Source organism: Scatophagus argus, chromosome 15 (genome assembly GCF_020382885.2).
Source record: "Scatophagus argus isolate fScaArg1 chromosome 15, fScaArg1.pri, whole genome shotgun sequence".
NCBI classification, from domain to species: Eukaryota; Metazoa; Chordata; class Actinopteri; family Scatophagidae; genus Scatophagus; species Scatophagus argus.
Window position 1 is genome coordinate 10,638,848 of NC_058507.1, and position 24,835 is coordinate 10,663,682.

At 41.1% G+C, this 24,835-nt stretch overlaps 1 protein-coding gene across 2 annotated transcripts in view; it reads left to right on the forward strand.

Moving 5' to 3' along the window:
* LOC124071739 (doublecortin domain-containing protein 2) overlaps positions 1 to 24,835 on the forward strand; it is a 190,647-nt gene that overhangs the window by 98,820 nt on the left and 66,992 nt on the right. The window lies entirely within an intron of this gene.

The window sequence follows — 24,835 nt, forward strand, 5'->3', positions numbered from 1 at the left end:
TACGCTAGTGCTTCAGACCACCAGATCTTTCTTTGAAACACTCTACAGTGGATAAATTAAAAAAAAAAAAAAAAGCAGCCTGACAGCTTGTGTCTAACCAAATGTTTTTTTTCACGCCCTAGTTGCCAATGCACTGAAGCCTAGTTCTCCCTTTTGTTACCAGTCTCATGCCAACTTTCAGCAGCTGTGACAACACAGGGACCAGAGACTTAAAGAGATATATTGTTAAACAGAAACCTGTCATGCATGCTGCCATTCAAACGCTCGCTTTAACTAGATTATCATGTTGCCAGCACTCTGACCACTACGACTTACATACTTCTCTGTTATGTGGAAAAGGAGCAGGGGACAGTCTGTTGACCTCATGCAAACTGACTGGCATCTCCTCACTGCACTCAACACTCACAGAAGCACATGTGCAGATGAACACACACACACACACACACACTGTCTCTTCTTTCTTCCCTGTGCATGAAATCAGTGCTCAGACGCTGTGGCCACGCTTGCAGTTGTTCCTTTTCACTTCTTTTACTATTGTTGAGTAAAGCACCATTGTGAGTCCAAAACGGATTAGAAAGCGGGGAATAAAGAGCAAGCTGCTCACATTTTCAAACTTCTTTAAGATGCTGCCCACAGTGATACAATACGCCACTGCATGTACACAATGTGAGTGGGAGCTTTGGGGGGGAGATGTAATCCCTCAGGTCACCAGTTACACATGGTAAGACATTCTTAAACACACGTACACACTCAACCTTGTGTTTTGTAGCGCGGATGTGTGTGATTAAATCTGTATTGTCAAGTGCAGGGTGGCACATAGTTATCAATATTAATCATCAGTGGAGCATATGGCCCTCAATCACTGCTTGATTAATCAATATATTGACATTATCACACCTGCGCAAGATAAATCACCCATGAACATGAGCTTGTTTTGCAGTTCATTCAATATACATGAGGGAATCATTGAAGAGGTAACATCCCTGTGGTACAGCTGAGGACGGCCTGAAGGTGATGCAGCATGTAGGAGGCGCGTGTGTGTGTGTGTGTGTGTTCATTTTACATCCTACCAGAAACACATGCACACAATCACCGGAGCAGACACTTGCGCACACACACACGCGGCGCAGGAGACAGCATGTAGAAATGGTGTGTTTCACTCTGATGACATCACCATCTTGGCTAGGTAGCTGAGGCATTTTCCATAGGCTGTCCTCTGTTGCTGTGGAGAGGCCTCCACCAATCCCCTCCCCTTTTTTCTTAATGTATACAACGCCGGCTCCGTGAATGATCTGTGACATCGCTTCCTTGGGCTGATCCAAAGACAACATTATGTGACCGTTCAGAACCACCCTCCAACCCAGCAACACCATCACCACCCCCCACCCCACACACACACACACACACATATGCAAACCCCCTTTCAGCTTTCAAATTGCCTGACGCAGGGTGTTTAGGGCTATTTGTCGCCTACTGTGTGAGCAGAATACTGAGCGGGCCTCATGAGGGCCTGATATGACATGTGACAGACCATCATCTGAGGGTATTTATGTTAACAAAGCATTTCCATTTAACGGAGTCTTTTGGTCCTGGCTTGTACATATAATAAAGGTGTTCCACATGTCAATTTGTTTGAGGATCTTAAGCATGATACAGTAAACACTGAATGCAGTGGCCCGGAAAAGAATTGACCAGCTTTGTATACAGTCTGTGATTTAACACTGAACAGAGCTCATAGGGAAAAAGCCAGCCAGAGAACTGCTGACAACACTGTCCATTACTCTCGCCCCTCTGCAGTCTATGCACAGTACATGAAGTGTGCATGCTATAAATCCTTGGCTGTTTTGCACGATACCCACACCTGACACCAGCTGAAGATCTATACCTGTCTTGAAATGTCTCTCTACCCCCTTGTCTCAATAGCCTTGTCCCTTGGTAGACATTTAAAGAGGCGTGGGCAGCTAAAGCATTCTTTCTCTAGGGCTTTTCTGAGAAGAGAGAGTTCAAGAGGTCAGAGATATGTGTTATTTTCCCACTGGTGCAACACTCAGGATGTGTCAGAGCCATGTGTCAGGGAATGACAGCGAAAAGAAAGACGGCAGGAGAGGTAGATCTGGTAGACAAAGGCCAGACTTCACACAGAAAGCTTGAGATCAATGGATCTGCAGGCTATGCACCCTGCGCTCACAAACAAGCGCACAAATGCACAGTCCGAGAAATGCATGATGCTGCAGTCTGATGGCAAAATTGATCTATCAAGGGCCCGTCAGAAAAAACTTGAGAAAGACATACTGACAAACACGTGAATAGACAGAAGGAAACACACGAAAATGAAAGACTTCCACCTCTATACCTCGCTGGGTACATTCGCGGTGCTCCTCAACAGTCCCCCTCCTTTGGCTTGTCATCTTGACAAATGGATTGGGGTAACTGTCAATTAAAATGAAATCCCATCTGTGGAGTAGAATGAGGAGGACGCATTCGATGAAACACGCAAACACAAACCGCAGATGTGGGGACCAGTCTAAGCTCCTGCCCAGAGACAGGGGTTGATTCACATGCTGAGACTCATATGGGCAATACATCAAACAGACAACATTATCCCTGACTACACCTCTGAAAACTTCAACGTGATTAATTATAATTAATTAGCAAAATGCTACATGTTGGGTAATTTATCATATTTGCATTATTCAAAACCCATCATCAAAATATAGCCAGCAGCAGGCCTCCTGTAATTTTTTTTATTATTTTACAACATAGTGCTAAATCAGCAAGTTGCAATTTGTGCGTTTTTGCTCGGTCCCTAGAGATGATCCCAGACAGTCGTTGGTAAACAGTTTAGTTTCAGCCTTTGTGGAGTTCCAACTTGGACCAAATTAATCTGTTTTCAGTGTGTGTGTGTGTGTGTGTGTGTGTGTGTGTGTCTGGCTGCTAATTCATTTTAAAGCACATTTGTCAGTTCTATTGATCACTGATTGCCATCTTGCAACCTTGCTGAATAAGGTGCATATGTCAATTTGTGCTGTTTAATAAAGCAAAGCATTTACATTCACATCAAAGTTTATTGTTGAGACTGTGTTCTTCAAAGAAAAATAAATCATGACGACACCATCATAAAGATTTGGGGATATTTACCAAAGTATTGTCCAAGCTTTTCTTCAGGTTTATAAAGAATCTGGTAAACTGTTTCAAGTGTTCTCCGTTTAAAGCAAAGCCAAATGACAAGCATGCATTACTAATGACCTCAAATGGGACTCCAGCCAGTCCCCTTTTATGCAAAATCATCACTATATGATTGAGACCAAAAGTGGTGGTGAAAGTCAGTATGCAAGCCTCATTACCCCAATTAATGGCAGTTCTTATTGCATAAGCAAAACTCATCTGAGGGTGGAAGTCAATACCTTTGTCATGGTTATGATAATAGCCTTAAATGCTCATCTGTAGTGATATGCACAGGGACAACTTTGGAGCCTGACACTGAAAGACATCATTGCTGCAGTATAGGTAATTAAAATGAGTGCGTCTCAACCATTGCAATTAAACAGGGAAAAGTGTGTCAGGGCTTGTGTATGATTTGTATCATTAATTTTCATTACCAAATGTTTATTAACCTTTTTTATCTTGTGCAGTCCTGATGGCGGTCTGCTGTGTGTATATAATGACCATGGTTGTGTGTGTGTGTGTGTGTGTGTTTGTGGGTCTCCTGGTATTTTTCACCTCCAACAGAATGTTCAGAAATTTCACGTGCGGTCCAGGGAACTGTAAATGTTTTTAATACACAGCGCATTCATCAGCAGCAGGAAACTGCACGGCATTAGCAGGCAGTCCAGTGAAGGAAACGTTATGGCTCATAATTAAATTTGAAATTAAGTGATATTTCATCTCTTCCCATTAATTAGAAAAGAGGTCTTCAGTGATATAATTATTTATTTCTAGCAATGAGAGAGGACAATCGTAATCCTCTGAGTGATGTCAGGTGTTATTACACATCAGGTGAGGCGGAGTTGTGCATAAATTTTCTGATATATTTGCAGCGGCATGCTAGTTCCTCATCATCTGCGTGTTGAAGTGAGGTTCCACAGATTTTCAGAGCTCATTCATGCTTGATAACTACAAGGCCAGCTAGGTGTATTTTAGGTATTAACAGACGTCAAGCTGATATCGTCAAAGCTGTTATCTTGTTTCAGTAGACTCGGCAGACTATACAGGACAAAAAAACACAATTGAAGGGGATCTGTGAGATGGCACTCACATTAATCAGGATATACTGATATTACCACTTCCTTTTTGTGCATGGGGTCGGGGGGGTGCTCAATGATGATCACTATCGAAGCTTAAAGCAACAATCCCTGTTAAAGATGCATAGAGGTATGGATAGGGGCTGGTAAGGGATTAAGTATACGATCTCTCATTCCGGCCCCATGCATTCTTGGTAATGTCAAGAGGGGATCTGGAGAATAAATACCTTTGCCCAGATACATGGATACCAATGCCACCCCAGTCACCTGGTCTTAACTTTGATCAGTAATTTTCTAGTAACGAGATTTCTCTGATTTCATTAAATAGTCATTTCGCACCTGGAAGCCCAAGGCTTTGCCGAGAGATCAATGATCTAATCACGTTACCGTTAAGCCAATTGGCTCGAAAGTCCTTTGTGATATCCCTTTACTGTTTTAATGACTTAGTTCAGATTAAACAGGTTTTAGGAGCCAGGGATTAAGGGACACAGCCATTGAGGTGGAAAAAGCTTTTTCTGATGCATAATTTATTGCAAAGAAAGGGAAAGGATTAACAAGGGCCATGTGCCCGCCACTCAACATCCACTGGTCAGTGATTAGAATGGAGACCTCAGGACATGAGAGATATAACTGGCCTTGAGAAATGATTTAATTCTCCTTTTTAGTCAAAAATAAGATGCAACATTAATACACTATAAATTCGAAATGTGTTTCAGAGCTACTGTTTGCCACTGGTGGTTCGTGATTCACCACTTCCCCTCCACAGAGCAGCATGTGATGTGTTCAAAACCTTAATGGGTCAACATCATTAACCAGCAGTGCTAAACAATGAGTTACTAACCATATACGGTGGTGGGTGATGATTGCCCAACTCAGTGAGAGATCCACAACATCTAATTTGCACAATTAGTGTTTTATTAGTCACATACCTAACTTACTTGATGGCTGCCTAAGGTGTTGCAATTAATCCAGAAATAGATTGCTTAATAACATTCTGCTTTTCTAAATGTTTCATTCAAATACAAGGGGCAACAACTGACTAAGACAAATATTGTTTTCAGAAATAAACAGCTTGATTGTCCTGTCCAAGAGAGCATCCATTCAGCTATACAAATGTCTCATATGTACGGATGGCTGCATTTCTCCTGCAGACAAAGTGTGTGCTTGTCGGCCCTCTGGCAACATGTGTTTCCTCAGACTACCTCATGTACGGCTGGCACTGAGAAAACATGTAAATAAACATAATAAAACACAGCAGAGTCACATCTGCCAGTGAAAAGGAATAGCTCTGCTGGCACTAGCCCCACTCCCGTTGCTTTGTGAAGGTTCTAAAAAGTTAATTATGAATTGGAGACATGTGGTTGAACACTTTCCAAACATATTTTGTCTCTCGCTGCCCTGCTCTCTCTCCTCCCTGATTTTTCTGGCTGTTGCTTCATCCTTTTTACCAAAACTGTCTTTTTCTTTTCAGCCCTGTTTTATTTTCTTCACCGCGGTAATCTTCCTGAGGCTCCTCAATTATGTGTCCATGTGCAGGAAGAGCCATTTGCTCCCGCTTGAATACCATGAATAGCAATAATGGTGCTTCAAAAACACATTACCAAACACAATTAGAGCAGACAATGCTTCTGTAACCTGCTAGGCCACTAACTCACAGCCCTGTAAACACATATTTACTTTTAAATGAAGTTTATTCTCTGTCTCTGCTCGCAGGGTTCTTTTTAAAGTCTCTATGCATGTGTTTTCCTGTTAAGAGTAATTTTTAATGTATATGTCATCGGCTGGAGTGGGAGTCTTGGGGAGGATTTATGAAATAAGATGCAAAAAAAAAAAAAAACCTTCAGGTATGATGTTTAACAGAGCTCTTTTCATGCACTTGCTGTTAGTAGATGAACTGCCATTCTGTTGGCCTGAGGATACCAAAGCTGAGGTTTTTTATTGGTTCACCTGGTGCCTATAAAAGCCACTGGTAGGCTCTTACTGTGTCAGTGACAAACGGCTGATTCACCATGCACTGACTAATGCAATGCAACTGAGAGAGAGAGAGAGAGACAGAGTGAGGGAAGACCTGAGAGCTTCATCTCCTTCAGATGCTCTAGTAAAACACTCCAAACACAGCCCCTGGCTGTGCAGGAAGCGAGAGCTATGAGTATACACTCTGCTTTGTCTGAAAGTGCGCTGAAGCAAGGAGTGGAAGTGAAACATGAAAGCAGTCGTAGACTTATTATCCACGTCTAAATGTGTGAGCCTTTTGTTATTTTTGACACAGAGATGGCAGCTTCACGTATCATGTCTTAAAATAACAGTTCGTATACTGAATAGGGTGAATACAGCATTTAGATAAACTTTCATTTTATAGCTACTGTGTTAATATCTGTGAAAATTAACTCTCTGTGCACCCTTACGTTATAGCTATTATAACTAGTGAGTATTACAAATGTTTGTTTTAGATTATGTTCATTTTGGCAATGAAGGCTATGACTTGGGAAGTGTGTACAGCCTTTTTTCTTGAAATCCATCTGTCTGTCTGTCTGAATCAAACTGAATCAAAATCAGGTGCCACAGTAAACACTGCCTTAAGAAAGTAAACAACAATTAGTTACATTAATTGAAACTATTCATTGTAAGAGTAAACTATGTAAATATAATTGTTTAGGCACAGGTTTAAACATAATTGTGCAGTCATAAGTTTTGTGTATTCTTATTGAATTGCTATCCTGTTTACATATATTTTTATGGGACAGCGTTTATATATTTATATTTTGCAGTAATGTTAAGTAGATATTATGGTATCAGGTGCTCCAGCTAGTTACTGCTCAGGTACTTTGTAGGTTAGAGAAAAGAGAGATTAAGAAAGAGGAAAGGGAGGGTGATTAGTTAGTGAGGGAGAGCTGATGGGGAATGGGCAGGATAGGGCAGACTTGACCGAGTTTTGTTTGTACCGCACACATGAGGGAAACCCAGGATGCACTGGACAGATTTATTCTTTCTCATCCATGTCACTTACATTACTGCAAAAATAAATAAATAAATAAATACTAAAGCACATTACCTCAAATACATTCTGATTGGGAACTTAAAGTGTTCCTCAACTGAAATGACTTACTTCATAAAAACCATTTCTGTTCCTAGTAAAACCATAATTCGTTAAGACCAGGCTTAATCCACCTCAGGGAACACAGCCCAGGATGTACTGTTAATGGAGGCATTTTTGCTGCAGGGCACACCTGCTAATTCTTTGTTATCTTACAGTGTGGGCGATTGTCCATCTGCATTATTACACCTGTCTGAGGAGCAACATACAATAGACGTGTAAGCTGCTGCAGACCACCTTCTGTCTTAAGCATGTGAGAGCTCAGCTTATGATGATTAATTATCATATCCAGACGTCCACATGTCAGTGTTGACTCCGAGAAACAAATATGAGTGTGTCTTTGTAGTGCTCCAGAGTTTGACTCATGCAGTGAAGTTATTAATCTGCTCTCCCCAACTCATCTCATCGTCCCCTGTATAATGACAGTCTGTGTTAATTGTGACTGTTTATAAAATGGAGCTCGACGTTGGAGCCAAGCTGCGCTAATCTCATCATCCTCGTTTTCTTTCTCTGCACCACTAGGTTTGAAAATCAACTATTGATGTTCCTTATTACATTAGGTGAGCTGCTTGATGGCAACACACAGCTGCAGGCCGTTTGTATGGATATCCTATCGATCTGATTTACATATATAGAGAGTTTGTTGTTTGTTGCTGAGCAGACACTGTGTGTGTCTGGAAGTGAACTATTGAAAATGTGACATTCACTTTGAAGACTTTTTTTTGATACAAATGTTTCTTGACAAAATAAACTAAAGCCACTATATTGTAGGAAAAAAAAGTATCAAAACGACCAAAATTTCCTTGTTTGGCATGTTTTTAAAATGTACATGGATCTGTTATACCAAATCAACACGTCAAACACACTATATTGACAGAAGTATTTGTACAGGGGTTGTTTTTCAGGGCTCGGACTCGGCCCCTTACTTCCAGTGAAAGGAAATCTTAATGCTTCAGCATACCAAGACATTTTGGACAATGCTATGCTTCCAACTTTGGCCCTTTTCTAGTCCAGCACAACTGTGCCGCAGTGCACAAAGCAAAGCTCCATAAAGACATGGTTGGTATGAGTTTGGTGTGGAAGAGCTGGACTGCCCCGCACAGAACACTGACCTCAACCCCATCAAACACCTTTGGAATGAACTGGAACGGAGACTGTGAGCCAGGTCTTTTCATTCAACATCAGTGTCTGACCTCACAAATGCTCTACTGCATGAATGTGCAAAAATTCCCGCAGAAAAATCTTCACATTAATGTCTATGTGGATAGGATACAATGTAATGATTAGGTGTCCCAATACTTTTATCAATATAGAATAGTTAGGAAAAGTAAGGACATTATAATAATTTCAGGGGAGAATACTGTTTCAACAGCTACAGCTTATGCCAGACTTTGGGCACCAGTGACTAACATGTTGTCATTGAATGCTAATAAAGCATGAATTTAACAGAAAGAAATACAGATGAAAGCCTCAAATGACAAAGTGGAACTGAGGCCAGCTAATAGAGGTATGAAATACAGGAAGCAGAGAAGAAAGGAAAACATGAGTAGAAAACTCTAAACACCAAACAGTGTCGTTTCAGCTAATAGAATATACAAGGCCTCCAAACATGTGTTCAGACTGAACATGACTGCTGGAGTTTTTCTGTGATATCTGCAGCAAAACAGCCAGAGCAGTCAGCTAACAGATGTTTTCCTATACTAACTAACGCCACAGACTGCATGTCTGTGTGTGTGTGCGTGTGCGTGGATGCATGTTCTTGTAGTTGTGGGGACAAAAATCTGCTTTCACAGTCACACTGTGAGGACCCGCCTTACTTATGGCCACAAAGTGCAAATCTCCACGACGTAAATCATTAAATATTAGGGTGAGGACTTGCTTTAAGGTTAGGATGAAGTCAGGATTAGGTTAAGGTAAGGGTTAGGATTATGAAAGTAATATTTATTGTTATGGTTAGGTTGTGGTTAAGCCTCCAGGAAATGAATGTAAGTCTATATGATGTCCCCAAAAGTTATGGAAACACGACTACATTTTTCCTACACCCTCTTCTCTTTCTTTGTACATTCATGGAGGACAGATAGGACACATACCGTTGCTTCTGTGGGTCCCTTTGGGACACTCATGAACGTGTGCCATGTGTTGAGAACTTTCCTTTATCTTTGTAATTATGCTGCCTTTTCTTGTTTTCTAGCCCAACTTAGTGGATAAATCCACTAATATTGTTAGATTAAACATAAACTGAGCCCTGTGGAGCTTAAACAGTCTTGCATAGTGATGATTTGATGATCATCAAAGAGGTGCTTTCTAAGAGATAATACAATAAAAGGAAAAATAATGTAATATGAATCCGCAAACAATTTTAGTTTAAAGCATTCAGCTTGTGATGATGTAGCACTTAGAAAGTAAAGTATTGCACAATATACTATAAAGACACTTCTAGAAGCATTTTTAACTTTGCATTAGTTTGCAGCTGTGATCTGGTGCTAGCTGTAAACGATGCTGCCCTAATTTCGTGGCTTTCCGGGGCGAGCAGAGGAATCCTGCCTCATTTGTCTCTAATTTGTTCCCAGTGCACATATGAGAGGGTTTATAAATACATTAGTCCTCTCCATAGCGCAGCACGCTGGGGGGCCGCCGGGCAGTCAAACAGCTTGCTGTACGTATAGCTCTGCTTTTTACCCAGTCCAACAGTGGCGCCGTGGAGAGGGGACAGCATGTACCATCTACCTCATGCAGTTACTGTGAGCAGGTTGCACTGTCCCAGAGGTGGGCCGCCTACGCTGTGCACTAAAGCCTTGAGTGTTGGACTGATCGGATGCAAGGCGGTGCAATAAAGGGAACTGTGGGCCATGCAGATACAAAACTACTCATATCTCTCATCCCCCTGATGCAATCCACCTGTGGTTTGAGTCAGTGGTGCGGAAACATCAATTAAAACATGACGATTATCACTAAATTTGTCATTAGCCCCGAGGAGGAAGCAGTTACGGCCACAATTTCTGTCTTTCCTGTTACAGACGCACACACACACACAGAGTATTGCCTGCGGGACTTTACAGAGTGAGAGATAGGCCTTAACTTGTTCTCCACTTGGGAGAAAATCAAATCCTGGTGCATTTTCATCAGCTGTCAGTTTCAGACAGATATTTCTGCTGGGCTGGGCAGGAAATTAGGCCATTAAGCTTTTCACAAGGCCCTCGTCATTTTGCCTGCTTTCCTACAGATGTTCTATCAAAGTAAGTCACTGTAACCATCTATCTTTCCCATGGCTAAATACCTTCTTTCAACAGACCCAAAATGCTGTTCTGTTCTCACCCCTCTTTTTTGTTTTCTCCTCTTCTGCTGCTCTGTCTCGCTTTCCACTAATATCTTCACTTAATTTGTGCCTGCTTCGGGTTCAAGCGCAAAATCAATTCCAAAAAGGTCAGCAGGGGTCAATGGGCAGGCCAGAGCCTGAGCAAAGTGGATTACTGATTATCATGCAGGCAGCTTTGCTTCCATACCAGGACATCTACAACCTACATATCACATCTGTATTATGCACTGTTTGAGAACCTATCACAGGATTTGTAATGTGGGAGTTCCTGTAGCATGGAATACCAAAACACATTCATTCAAACCTTGTTTCCAGCCCAAGAAATGGATGTTGTAGTAAGATTGTTCATTCCAATAAGAAGTAGGATGGCAGATGTATGAATTCCCAATGCTTTTAATGCTTTAAAGCCCTCATGTTCAGATGTTTTGTGTGTGTGTTTGGGGGGGGGGGTCTATAAATTCACTGCAAACAAATATTCTGGAATAAGAGGTTTTCAAACTGTGATTCTAACTAACTATCAAAGAAAACTGTCACCATATATTCACACATCCTGTCATTGACTGCGACACGGGAGACAGTTGGACTTTCTTTGTGCTAAGCTAAGCTAATCAGCTTGTGACTTATATCAATCTTCTCAAGTTAAGTTCATCTCCTTGAACTTATTTAAAGTAAGTAGGCAGGCTACTTTGACTGTCATTCTGAAAAACAACATAATTTTCCCACAAAATATGAACAAAATGAGACTTGACTTAAATTATTTAGACAGGTCCTCTCTATGGACAGTCTCTTCATCGTCATCAGCCATGTGCGAGGTCTGTCAGGAAGATGCGATGTTTGACATCAAGTGCTCCAAGCATCAACAGTATGATATGTTTGTAAATGTAAATTTTGACATTCTGTTCTCTGATTTCTGTTTTTATGAGGGAACATCACAGACATAATGAAATGTCATTTGAAAGATTTACACACATTCACATGCCCATCATTCCTCCTATTCCTCAGAAGCCCTGACATGCTTACTTACAGCACTGTTTTCTGCATGTGCTTTCATACAGTCTGTTTTGTAGGCCACAAACTGGATAATTGATTTGCCTCGCTTTTTATTTTTAGATTTGAATGACATTCCAGGGAATTTTTCCAATTGTCATGATCTCATTTGTACTTCCTCCTTTGCTTGCAGAGATGTCGATGGGGGATCTAGATGTAATATGGTATTTCAAAAGGGGGCCACATTACGCAGCACTTTTATCCAAGCTTGATGGAACAGCTGCTGTTCCTTGGTTTCTTTTTCTCTTTATCTTCTACTCCCCCTCTTGTCAGAGACCCTCTCAACTAATCTATCATCCTCTCTCTCTACTTAAACTTGACTTTGTCATTGGAAGGAAAAGGTAGAATGAAAGGAAAATATGATCTCATTATTTCAGACCCACCGCTCACTCTGCTCATGATTGATCATTATCAAAAAAAAGCCCATTTGGAAGCAAGTGATTTCTGCTTTGGAAGAGAGAGAATATGTAGGCCTATTTAAAAAAATGATATTCAAAGTCCTCACAGAATAAAAGAAATTGTACTTTTCCTCTGCGCAGGTGCTGTGATGGAAATGATCAGTCTTCCTCTATGCACATAAAACATACTTTTCAATAAGGCTGGTTATTGTTTTCATGAATGTTAAAAAAGTTCTTGCAGAAGCAGTGCTCGAGTGTGCATTTACTAAAGTAGTAGATTAAACTACCCAACACAGTTAAAATTAACTCAGCCTTAAACTGCTGCAGAATGTAACATGCACGTTGATGCAGCAGTAATATTAATCCAAAACTGCCATATATCCACTAGTTAAACACTGACAGGGAATATTTTACCTGAATAAGTACTTTTTACTTTATATATTGCTGATACTACTTCTTGCTGATTCTACTTCTAATTCTTTTACTTGAGTACTGAGTAGGAACTTTGGGTGTGTCATTGTGTTTTAGGGCAGTCAAAAAATTATGACTAAGAAAACAATAATCAACCAATCAATTTAGAGTTAAACTGTGCTGCATCTGAGGGTGGTATACACTGTGTGCACAGCATACTATCTAAATGTGATTTTATGGATAGAAGAACATTTCACAGTTGTTGTTTTTTTTTCATTTTTCCATTTAAAAGTAAAATCCTGTTATATTTATCTACATTATTTCTTTATATTGCTTCTATGCACAGATATTAGAAAGCATAAATTTTAAAAACACTGGCAATGGATGTGAGAAAAATGTCACAATTCCATGCAATCAGTGGTTTTTCAGTTTCATCCAACATCAGCATTCTTTTCTGGCAATAGGGTTAGACCAAGCAAAGCTGCTAAAATTGCCTAAAATCTGCAGAGAACTGCAGACTGAGCTCAGAATTATTTGTTTCAGTGTTTACTTTAAAGTCAAATATATATGCTAAATGGGGCTTTTTCACTGTGCTGCGATTTAATCTGTAATCTTAATGTAATGTTACTCATACACACCTCTGCATACTAAAACTGAAAGGACTGTCTTGGTTCTCAGTATATTACTGCCAATCTGGGTCGCATTCAGATTCAGATCTGCTCTTTCATCATTAGTTCCCATATTGATGCTGCCAAAAGATGCAAGACATGGCAGTAAAGAGTTGGCTGTAAAGCCAAAAAGTCATATTTTCCAGACAATCTGAACAGAACCATGACCTCTGTTTCTCCCTTAAAGCCAGTATAGAGAACAATGCGTTCCCAAACTGTATAAGACATCAAAGCAGGGAAGACACTGATGACAACAAAAGACAAAAGGCCATGTGAAAGAGCAGTTTTGTAAGCTACTCTGTGCACTCTAACCTGTCAGACAGGGTTTTGGGGGTCTTAGCTTGTCTGCCAATAGATATGACATGCCATCAGGGAGCACGCCTTTTGGGAACAGTCTGAAACTAGTTGGAAAGTTAGACATACATTTTCCCTCTACACTGACACTGACAAACTGTAAACAGTAAGATAATAGCTGTTCTTGACATCAACAATAACACTGTTTTCACATTACAAAGTAACCTTTTTTAAAATTAGGGTAAAAACACAATAGTTTTGGAACTTTAATTTCAAACTACAACGTAAGTCCCGAGCTATAAGGATCACTGCCAACTGCAACTCTTAGCCTCAACGCCTACTGATATACCCAAAAGTGGATAAGGGGAGGTATTAAATGATCCATGGAAATGGGGCTCATGAAATCCAGAACATAAGTAGCCTCCGGCATGCCACACACTTGCTGACCTCATACCCTGCGCCGCACCCCAGACACCGCAAACGCACGCTCATTCATGTAAGACGTGTGCCTTCGGTGCAGCTTAATTTGAGTTCCCTCAGAGTGAGCACAGTGGCGGAGGGCGCCTGGGAGGGAGCGACGCACCCAGGTGACTGTTCGCCAGTTTAGTAGAAGTTCAAGCCACTCTGGGAGGGCATTTATATGCGCTCAGCACATCTTTATCCCACAGGCCAGAATTTACAAATAGATTTCAAATTGAAGCCTCTGCTTTAATTTTCTAATGCAGTGACCCATTCTGCAGCAGTGTAATAGCGAGTCCCAGTGTGACAATTAAAATAAATCACGTCTGAACAGAATTCACCGTATGTATTCATGCCTCATCAGTAACTGAATTGACGCAAATGATTCATCCCAGAGAACTTAAATACCACTGCCCATACCACATAGGGCTACCACCCTGCAAGTGCACAAGTTCTACTTGCTTTTCAACAGCCCTGCTGTGAATAATGACATTGACTTGTCTGAGATGAATGAATGCATGTGTCCAGACAGACAATGGTGGTTTTCTTAACAGTCTGAAATACACATACCATACCAAGGATAAGGTTAGCACAATGCTTCCAGATACAACTTGTTGTTATTTAATGATTTTAACACAATGGTCACTTGATTTGTTTGCTTCAACTTGTCTTTATATTTGACAGAAAATGTACCTTTCAATCCAGCTAGAAGTTCTTCAACGCAGAAATAGACAAAGAATTGCTTTTTCTTCTGGCTCTAAAAAGAGGCCACTTGCCAGCTAAGAACCACCATAATGAATAGCCCATATTTGAACCTTACTAGGCTGAAAAAAAGGTGTGATTCCATGAACTACCATCACATTTTATTAAAAATGGCAGCTATAGTATGTAGAAGAGTCCTTTGATTAAAGCGGAGAAGCACATTTTGAGCTCTAAATATCATTATGCTCTGATGTGAAGCTACTTACACTGTTTTTAGTCAAAGATCCCAAACGCCCCCAACGGCCATTAAAATAATGTGAATATGTTGCCCACTGTGTATAACTAGTCACCTTCCTCGTGATTTGAACATCCTCATCCTCATGCGCCGCTTCACCCTCATCAGCTTTACTTTCTGCGCTTTTGATTAATCCTGTCTCATTTGAGATTTTGAAACTATCAATGGGAATTATTCAAATCCCCGAGGTATGAAATAGCTATGAGGAGACTGTGGAAGACACTCATTAACCCCAAATGGAGGGGAGCCCACAGTAAATCTCGATGAATTCTCTCTGTTATAGAAATCTGATTAGTTACGGTGGCTGTACTTAATCCCAGTTGAAGGTAGAAGTTAATTTTGTCCAGTGTATATGCAATAAGGAAAGATATGAAAAAGGCATTATGTTTTCTGCAACTGCTTTTAAAGTATATATCACTTGGAGTTTTGTAATAATGAGTTTGTGTGGATGTTTATGGAAACAGAGGACTTGAAAGCCTGGGAAAACACAATTTATCTAAAAAAAAAAAAAAAAAAAAGGAAAAGAAATATTAAGTTATCAGCAAACTCTGTGACAGTTTGTTATATCGGAATGAATCCAATAGCCCAAGATTTGAACCAGTAACGGGATGCACTTCTATAGATTTAATCACTGGAATGTAATGGCTTGTTCAGATGCCTCTGCAGATCGCATTGTTCTATCGATTATTCCACTGTAGTTAGTTCTGCACTTCCATCCTCAGAGGCATTGTATTTATCCTTTCTAAAGTAATGGAGGATTTTTACATAGAGTCATGAAATGCACCACAGACGCCAGCTGAAGACATCAGAATCTTGCCATATCAACCAAAACTAGACACTCTTCCCTGGAGGGACTTGTTTTAGCTGTAGCATCACATCCAAATTGGATCAACAGCTGCTGTATATGATTCCATAATTTGCAGCATAATATGTTCCATTAATGCTGGAGCACTCACAGGCATTAGAGAGACAGTTGATGCAAACCTCTCAGGATGTGCTCTGCTTATTCTCTGCCTTATTTCCCAGAAACATGGCACAGACTGGTGCCGCTGCCATTCTCTTACATGCAGATGTCAATTATAGAGGTGGCAGAGAGTGGTGAGCTGTGCACATCTGCCTGTGGGTGATGTCTCCCGCTGCACCGTGCAAGCCAATGAAGCATAAATCTCAACCATCAGCTGGCAAGCTTCACCTTAACAATAATGTCTGAAAGACAATGCCAGGCCAAAAAGCCTGTCTGGTGTGCACCGGTTTTCACAATTAAGAGCAGCTGAGAAAAATCTAATGTGCTCTATTATTTTTTTCAGTAAAACAAAGAGAAATCTTTTTTCTTTCTTTGTCTTTCTGTCTTTGTCTTTCTTTCTTTGATGTGCAGAGAAATATTCTTTTTTATGCCTTGTCCTTCATGGGTCATGTGGCCTGGAGGGCATGTGGGACATGTCTGTATGTCTTCCTCTGGGGTTCTGATGGAGGGTGGGGGGGGGGGGGTTCCTCCTCATCACACCCAGACCTCTGCTGCCCGCTGTGTTATTAAGCAAATACGGTACATTAGGGACAGACCAGCTCCACCACTGTTGTCATCCAAAACATCTAGTTATCGCATCTTGTGCTCAACCACCTGCTGAGTTCACAGAGCTATCAGCATCCCCCATGACCCGCTTGTGTCTCTGTATGTCTCTGCTGGAGACCTTGGATATGTTAAACACCTCCATGTGGCCGAGATCAAGTTTTCTATATGCAACATCTTTCTCAGCAAATGCTTGGCAGTACCGCTCATTCACGCCAACACGTGTACACACATACACACAAACAAACAAACAGGCTTTAATTTGGACACTGTTGTGAACGCAGCCTACCTTCAGTCCTTGTGCTGACTTGTACCAGTCTATTTGTGCTATACTGTATCAGAAGCTGTTTGTCATCATCAACATGGCTGTTTCCAAAAGCACCGGGCTAAGTGTGTGGATTACAGCGGTATACATTTGTATAATGCCTGTGATAATGGGATAAAGCAGCTTCCGTGGGAGAAATCTGTATGGAGAATGGATTATGCCAAAGCTCTGCCTATGGGACGTTGAACCCTGGAGTTATCACAAGCAGTCAGAATCTCAAGTGGGTGCATTGCCTCAGAAAAGCGTTCTCATGCCGCATTTCATGTCCACATTCTATTCTCTGGAGAGAAAACATGAGATGGGGAGGCCACAGTTGTATGTTTTAGTCAGTAATTACCATAGGAGCACTCGAAAGGATGAGATATAGTAGCTCCATTTCAAATTTGCATTTGCTTTACATTAGGACTCTGCGCATGGCCTGCATTTATTTATTGTTCTCTTGTCCATGATACAGGAAGCCACTGAACTAGTTTGTGTGTTTCTCTTGATAGCCATTATAGAGGAAAATTAGCATTTCCATGCATACAAAAGCAATTACGTCAATTTATACACATTTCATAGAAACATGTCCTCAATTAGAGGGCCATTTTGGGAGACTGATAAGACAAGCAGCTCTCACATTGAACATCTGAGGTCTGGACAGACGGCGCGTCCGGTTTTCCCTCCGATCCCTATCTCTGTTCACAGAGTATGAGGACTTCAGTATGCGACTCTCACTCATTTCAAGCACAGCTAATTTCACCCTTAATAAGGGTGCAGTGGTGAAAAACAAATGTTGCTGTGCTGATAGCGATGCTTTGATATTAGTGCAACAGCAATTGGATAGTCATGCAGGCCGGAAGCCTTTATTGTCTACATCAAAGGCAGTTGTCTTTTTTTTTGTGTTCCTCATATGTTTATAATAAAGTTGCTAGTGGATCTTAACAAGATTTAGAATAATATGAATTGTGTATGAACTGTATATTCTCTAATTCCTTTATTGACTTAAATGGCTTTGTGCAGGTACACTCGGGTGCCCTTCTTCGGTATGTCCTGTTGGTCATTTACAGGGGAGAAATCTCAGATGACATCGCAGAAACTTCCCATTCATTAGCCTAAACAGGCTTATCTGCTTAAGGGCTGTGGCTAAGACCCCATTCTCACTGAGGAATGACTCACCTCCATATTGCCGGGTTATTCACAAACAGCGACAATTACGTCACCCTTTTACTGGCTGTGGGAGATTATGCAGTTATTTGTGCAAATCCTCTTTTACATGATATTAAATGCTCTGGCTGAGGTTTTTACACGGGGACAGGAGACACTTAGCCTGTCTTGGTTCTTGAGGAACTTGAGCGATTTAAGGAGTTTGCTGATTATAAATACAAAAAAATGGAAAAGAGAAGGTGGTGGAAGGAGAAGATAATGATGAGATGGATGACAATGGCGCTGATATCAGTGAGTGAATCAGAGAACAAATGAGCATAAATTTTTCATTCAGTGCAACAAATGAATTTGAAGGAATAGTAAAGTTTGACATTTTGGGAATTTGGAAATTAGGATATTTGTTTTCTTGGTGAGAGTAGATACACTCACATATCTGCAGTGTTTGGGCAGCTTATTTTCAAAATGTATTCCATATTACAAGTTACCGTCACTGGAAAGTGATGAGTTACTTACTATATTACTGTCTATGTAGAGTTTATTTATTGGTGGGTCTTTTATAAGTACCCCTGACACAGCACATCTGTCTTAAATATGAAGCTACAGCCTGGAGGTGGTTAGCTTAGCATAAAGACTTAAAGCAGAGGAAAAGAGCTAGCTCCGGTTCTGGAAAAAAATCAGCCGTATATACAGCTCTAATTAACATGATATGGCTCTTTCAGTTAACCCGTACAAAAAAATGAAGTGTAAAAACAATAAATTAGTGGTTAGTGGTTTATTTCCTGGGCTGTTTCTGGGTCAGGTAATTTACTGGATGTTGTCATTACCATGAGGTTGCAAGACAAGCAGGAGGAACTTACAATTTTTAGTGTGCTGGACTATTTCTTGATCCATAAATCTTCATAAAACCGCAGTTTATTTTTGCTTTTCATTTTTGAACTGGTAAAATCAGGTACATAATTTTTTTAACCTGTGAACAGATCCAAGATAGCTGTTTCCCTTCCAGTTTTTCTGCTAAGTTCACTGCCTGCTGGATCTACAGGTCGTTTACCTCGCTGATAACATCAAACTAACTCAGCTATATTTATAAGCATGTAGAAATCGAAGCAGATATAGTAAAATAAAATAATTAAATAATACTATTACAGATAATCTAATCTGCACTGCTGTGGATGTATCCTGAACTGTTACAGCTGCTCTATGTTGGGATCTCATGATTCTGCCATTTATTTATTTGGGAACCATATATATTTGGAAGGAATGGCACAGGATTGTGAACTCAATCACAGTACGAGAGGATGTCAGTGCACAGGGCACTCCCCGTGAATCACACACTGAAAGGCTATCACCCAAACCTCCAAGGTCCACTGCCAACTCATCAGTCATCGCGGACCAGACCAGGCCACAGACCGATCAGCCATGCACACGTTCTGGTCACTGGGGACATTCGCAAACTCAGCCCCTCTTTCTCTCTCCTGTATATCCATACCAATATCCATACTCTCCTCTGAAACCATGGCATAACATATTCCAAGGTCTGAGTGTGACTTTGCCTTTCAAAATTCTGTCACTCTGCCTAGATTGTGTATGAAACTGAAGGCCACAGAGGCTTGTTTTGTCACACTGCCTGCTCTTTCTAGATGGATTTCCATACTTTTATTTATAGCTGTGATGTTTTTAGGTAGCAGTTACTGAGTACTTCTCTGTTTGTCATATAGGAAATCCTTCAATTATAAAATCAAATATAAATTTCATGAAAATCGAGAAACATTACACAGTTTTTGGTGTTTTTAATTTGATATGTTTCATATTTGACTGACGTAGTATGAATAACGTTTGAGTGCAACATGTGAGTGCATTAGAATGATTCTGAAACTAATTGTTGAATCATACTGGCCAGACTTGAAATATGAAATAAGACGATATATACTTGTCGATATCGTTTTCCTCCATGCAAGTACATACCATGTTAGCGTTTCATGATGGTACTCATTACACACCAGGGGAGCAAAAACAATGTATAGCATGCACATTTAACATGTTAGCATAGCATCAGTCCCACAGTATTACAGGAGGTGGTTGGAATTCTATCATTAATGTAACTTATAAACTGCAGTATTTGACAAGTGGAAATTCTGGCCTGTGGGTGGCGCTAGATGAAACATCAAAAGCTCACCAAAGTCACTGGCCTTCAACCTCTGGGGGTCACAAATGTCTGCACTATCTTTCATGGCAATCCATCCAGTTGTCTAGATCTCAGAGTGACTGACTGATAATCCCCAGATAGTGTAACAAAAACACATATTGTATGTTTTAAGCAGTCCAACATGATGTGGGCGATGAGGTACGAAAAAAAACATGCATAAATGAGTGACAAGAGCTGTGCGGGACATGAGGGATAATGCAAATTTGCATGATTACATGGACAGATGAGTGATTTACCTGCGCTTACGTCTGACAGCCATTTTAGATGAAGGACGTATGAGTGGCATCTAATCCTGTATTCTTTAACTATAGCCCCCCTGAACGAAACTCGCATCATATCCTGTAATTGATGTATGACCGTCACGAGGTGCAAAATCCAGGGAAAGATGTTTATCTAGCAAATTTCACCAGTGGGACACAGATGCATTATGGGATACGCAGTGAGGTTGCTCTAGGGCTTGACACAAGAAAACTATTTTGTCATTCAAAATACTTTAAAAGTATTATATGCTGAGTTCAGTCTGTCTGGCTTATTCAAGCCCACTGCCCCTGTGCACTCTGTATAGCACCTTCTCTGCCATGCACATCGCTCACATTTGGCACACTCATGCCTAGCCTAAGTCACATTAGAAAATAGGTGATATGACAATTTCACACACATAGCGTTATCCTTTGCCACACTCCGATTCACCTGTGGCAAAGCAATCTTCCTCAAGTAAGCACAATAATAAGTAATTACCATAATGTTTGAATTTAAAAAAGAGCAGAGAAAAAAAACTTTGAATGGAAGCTGGAGTTGTGGGGGGGGGGGAATATTTGATTAATCTTCTTAGCACGTTTCATGTGCAGATTCTTTGAGTTAATTTCAAGGACCATGCCTAAAGGAGATTACCTCCCCATGCTCCTGCACATTTGCTCATGAGTGATTTTGTTTATTCATGTTTTATATTATAATGCTCCTCCTGCTGTCTGCAGCCACAGAACCAACGGCAAAAATGCAATTTATTTCCCGCTCTGCACACGATGGAGACAGCTGATAATGTCACCAGGAAATATGAAGACTGCTGGGACGGGACCAAACAGCCTACTATTTATGTATGGAATATAAATAAAATATTTGGTGAGGGTTCTCTTAACCCACACATACACCCAAGCACACACACTCTTCCCCTAAAAAGTTGCTGCGGTTGGTGTCATTGAATTTTTTTAACCTACACTTAAGGCATCGTGTGTGTTCTTCTGTATATTGTGATTTTGATTTACATATCTGTCATCTGACAGTAGATCAGCGTGCATCTACAATAACATGGATCATTACAGAGAGTCATATAAAAGGTCAAAGATGCGTTCAAGTTCTCAGAGGTTGCGGATTATGCTTCTGCTCAGTCGCCAATCACACTTATCATCAACAGCTTATGGTAAACTCATCCCAGCCAGAGTATGTGCCTCCCTCATATGAAAACCCATCTACAGTGTGTTGTCATGACATATATGACACAGCCCACTCATATTTCATCGACGAGACTCCGATGCGAACATGCATCAAAGTCCCTTTCATCGCTCCTGCTAATATGGATTTATCTGTTCTGCTGGCAGTGATGGGATGGCTGACGTAACTGTTTACAGTGATTCCTTTGCTCCCCCCCTCCCCCGAGATGACGAGGACGATGATGAGGACGACCGGCGCTCTTTGCCCAGCAGACGCTTGGATGGCAGAATTTATGGCCTGAGGTGCCCATCCTCTGCACAAAATGCATTGTCTCTGGGTAGATCGTTCAGCCTGTCCTTGCTTTATTGATCTCACTCCTCACAAGTTCACAACTTCCGCGTTCCTGGTGCATCACTTGACAGGAGAGAGATTTAGTGGAGGGATGAGGTCAGATAGAGGAAGAGAGATGGAGTGAAAGGGGAGAGGAAGAGGGATGGTGAGATGCGGAAGGTGGAACGAAAAATAGAGTGAGTCAAAGGCAATGTAGGAAACGTAGAAGGAGGGGAAAATAAAGAGGAGCTGTGAGAGAAAGAGATAAAGGAAGCCGGGAAGAGAGATGGGAAGTGATGGAGGAAGAAGGAGAGAGTTACTTCCTCCGGGAGGATGAGGCTCTTGGCCAGGTCAGAGAAGATTGATATTTGGGAGTGTGTAGAGGCCTGCAGAATTAGTCCCGAGAACAGTGGAAATCCACTAGTAAACACACGCAGCAGCTCTCAAAGGTGTTCACATCAATCTCAGCACTCTTGTTTTACAGTGTGCAATGTATCCACATATACACTCATATCTCTGAGTGTTTGACTCACTGAAGTGGTCACTGAATGACTCTGCTACTGCTGCTGTACAGTGAAAACAAACATCACTGAGTCTGACTTCAGCACATGTTCCATCATCTTTTCACCTGATGATTTTCCTTTTAGCACATTTAAAAAAAAAAAATCCCACAGAGACACTCTCCCCCCAAAGCTTCTTTGTCATGTACAAGATGTGTGGACAAGCATGTGCAAACATGTGCTGACAGACATATGAAGGTGACATACAGTATGTTTCAACCATTCATCTCTTTGGGAGCCTTCGGTCACAGTGATACCGCAAAATCCAGTTTCAGATATGACTTTGAATGACCTCCACCCATCTTCTCTGCCTTTCTCTCTCAGAGAGCTTTGGCCTTTTTCCCCCGAGTCCACGAGATTACATTAGAGACAGTGACTCTGTACTGTTCACAAAGCCCACAGGGAGTGTGAAGAAGGCAAAGGAGGCATCTTACACAAGGCCAAACTCACAACCCACCAGCCCTAAGGGAGGACTAAGACAAGGCTCTAAAATGTTTATGTCAACCCTTGTACAGCCTAATTGGCTTGGCAGTCATGGAATATGAACTGTGTGTGTTTCAGTGGGTAGGGGGTGGGTTTTCATTTGTACATGTCAGAATTGTCTGTGTATTTATATAAAGCACTGTACATTTGTTATATGTATAGGTACACTATTCATTGTTAATGACTTGTCTGGTGCCTCATTCACCAATTCGATGTTGGAACATTCATTAGCAGTGCATAAGGAGCTTCTCTGCAGCAGCATAACCTGTTATCTTTAGAACTCAGACACTGTGATAAGGATTTCAGAATGACTGGAGATCACAGTGCAACTCAATTCAATTACTTCTCTGTCATTTGCAAAGGAGACAGACTTCCAAATGGAGCCAGAGAGCCTGAAATGTGAATCGGCATGCCATTCTTTCCAGAAAAAAAAAAAGTTGGGCATATCTTATTGAAGTAGTGAACAGGAAAATAAAATGCGAATGAAATGTGGCTGTCGTGTTCTGTGCACCGAAAGGCTTTGAAAATCAGAGTTTTTATTCTTTCACTGAAGTTAGTGAATGCAGAGCATACAAAGAGCAGCACGCAGGAGAGAGGGGCAGAGAGATTTGGGGTGCATGATCCAAAAACGAAATGGGTCATCAAATTACCCCTGTGATTGTGTGTACCTGCCCAATTATGATTGATCTTTGCAAGAGAAAACAAAGTGGTGTATTTTATTTGCATGTTAAAAGATGCTCTCTCTCTCTCTCTCCCCCTCTCTCTCTCTCTCTCCCCCTCTCCCTCTCTCCCTCTCTCTCCCCGCACCATAATTATCTCAAATGTGAAATGCTATTTAGGTATTCAGAATTTATTTCTGTGTGGGGAGGACACAATAGACAAGCGTGCAATGCTCTGCCAAGCCCCAGATTTTTTTTTTTAGTTAATTGAAAATCTCATTTGCATGAGGAGAAAATCAAACACTCATTTCCATACATGAGATTATAAAAAGATAACTGCTAGTGTTTGTTGTTCCATATTTGATCTGAGCATTTCCACCTAATTGCTAAATGCTGCAAACAGGGCTGGAGTGTAACCTCCAAACTAATGTTCACAAGGCGACTGATGTTATGTTTCAGTTCAAATGCCGCACTGTGTTTTGCAAAGTTTGTATGTGCAATCAGCCAAATGTGTATTTTTGTAAGAACTCCTGTGATTCCATATCAGAAACACAGAAAATGCATAGCTGGGTATGTGCCAACTTCATAAACAGCAGTGCCAGCCCAGCTGGATGTTGTGTAGTGAGACACCCACCCACACACACACACACACACACACACACACTCACACACACAGAGCAGACTGTAGCAGTCAGAGCCACTGATCTTCTCTATGATTTGTGTATGAGAGATCAGAGGTGTTCTGTTTCACCCGTTACAAACCACCACATGTATTCTTACTCTCTCTCTATCACTAACAGACTCACACACACACACCCATACATACAAACACAACCCTGTCTATTCCAGGCGGACACCATTACTGACCTGGCCTCACTCTCTGTTCCCTACTTGAAGCTCATTAATGTAACCCCCAACATGTTCAGACACCAGGAGATGTCCAAACCCTTCCCTCCTCTTCCTCCTTCCCAGCTCCTTCTTCCTTTCCCCGCCCAAAAAAATATGATGAATGAGGTTTTATTTTGGTGGTCTGAGCCTCACATTGCCCGACAGGATTTGCGCTGACGTGTTTGTCCCGAGCATTGTGTATCAGTGAAGGTAAATTCAGATGTTAAGTTGTTGTCTGATGAGAGATTTTGTAAACATATAGTCTGAGGGGATTTGCTGTAGATCCAGCACGATACTCATGTGGAAAATTAACATTGTAGT